Below are 1,592 nucleotides of genomic sequence, written 5' to 3' on the forward strand. Positions count from 1 at the left end.
AGAGAATTCGCCAAGGTACAGGATAGTTCTAGAAAGCAGAGGGCGTGAAAATAGTCACGTGATCTCGCTGACGCATCACTACTTTCAGGACAGAGTATGAAGTTGATTGTTGGTATACCAACATTTTTTAGTTTTACACTAAATTAAGCTTGTATAATGACGCTTTACATTTATTTATTTATTCTATAAAAAAGGGGTAACATCAGAGTTAACAAACTAAATCTGAATTATTTTACACAGACATAACATTTTAACAAGCAATATGGTACATGATTGCATACCGTAAGTGTACAAAGAAGAAAATTGAAATGGTTTTGAATTTCGCGCAAAGCTACACTAGGGCTATCTGCACTAGCGTCCCTAATATAGCAGTGATAGACTAGAGGGGAGGCAGCTAGTCATCACCACCCAATGTCAACTCTTGGGCTACTCTTTCACCAACTAATTGTGGGATTAACAGTGAAATTATAACGTACCCGCGACTGAAAGAGCGAACGTTTTTGGTGGAACGACGTTTCAAACTCGCAGACTGCAAGTAGAAAGCCTTGTCAGGCCTAACTCAAACTGAGTGTTCACTTGTACATTTATAGATTCACTTACTTCTAAAAAAAATAAAATAATTCAAGCTTATAGTAAAAGCTGGCTGTCAAAACAATCTACATACCCTAGCGACAACTAATGCCATATAACGGAAACTGTATTAAAATATAAAAGTGGCTGTTCATTTCACGAATTTCGATCTATCTGAGTTTCTATAAGTTACTGCGGTGTATGTTACCTTGTTCATATAAGTTAACGAAGTGTGCTTCTAACTAGTGGCTAGAAAATTCAACTCTAAGAACCTAAAAATTTAAAATTTACGTGCAATGTCTATTGTTTGTAATTCCTGTATCAGGTGATTGCTTAAAAAATTCTTAATTCCTTTAAGCCTCTGTGCCCAATGTTTTTGTCTATTACCTTCTATTACCGCCTTGGTTCTCGAAATGGACAACATATTGGATATTCTGCTAAAGTGTTTATTCCTAATCAAATCTTAATAATCTTGGTTTTCTCAATAAGTTATTTTTATGCGATAACTTATTATTTTCTATCCTTTTAAAATTTATCCTTTCTCTCCAACGGGGATTGATAACTAATATACTTCTAAGTACAGTGTAAAGGCCCAAAAATTATCTAATTGATGTTTTCTGCAAAGAAATATCATAATTACAGAAAAATCCAACTTACGTTTGAGTTTTTTTGTTTGCTTGTTTTTCTGTTTTCTTTTCGCTTCAAAACTTGAAAAAAAATGAGATTCTCGGAATCTGAAAGAAATAATTGTTGTTCTTGTCAAATTTTTGTTCTGGATATTTTTAGTTTATTACGGAGAACAAATTTATCGTGATCAACAAGTTTAAAAACGTGTTACACAGATGACACTACCATACTATCATTTTATTTCCCTTTTTTTTTTTTTTGTCGTACTGAAAATAAACTAAATCATTATAAATTATGTTTCTTTACGTTTTATTTACTGTCATAAGGGAAGGGGGATAAAGAATTGACGAAAAGAGAAGGAGGAAATAAACATGAAAATATATTACCGATAGTTA

At 32.7% G+C, this 1,592-nt stretch overlaps 1 long non-coding RNA gene across 1 annotated transcript in view; it reads right to left on the reverse strand.

Annotated features, from left to right (window-relative positions):
* Nucleotides 1-1,266, reverse strand: part of LOC111083226 — a 9,594-nt gene extending 8,328 nt beyond the window's left edge. Inside the window, exon 1 of the long non-coding RNA XR_002608889.1 lies at nt 1,228-1,266. This is a non-coding gene — a long non-coding RNA (uncharacterized LOC111083226). The remainder of the gene's footprint in view (nt 1-1,227) is intronic.
* Between the last annotated feature and the right edge of the window lie 326 nt (nt 1,267-1,592).

Source organism: Limulus polyphemus, unplaced genomic scaffold, assembly GCF_000517525.1.
Source record: "Limulus polyphemus unplaced genomic scaffold, Limulus_polyphemus-2.1.2 Scaffold8666, whole genome shotgun sequence".
In the NCBI taxonomy this organism is placed as follows: Eukaryota; Metazoa; Arthropoda; class Merostomata; order Xiphosura; family Limulidae; genus Limulus; species Limulus polyphemus.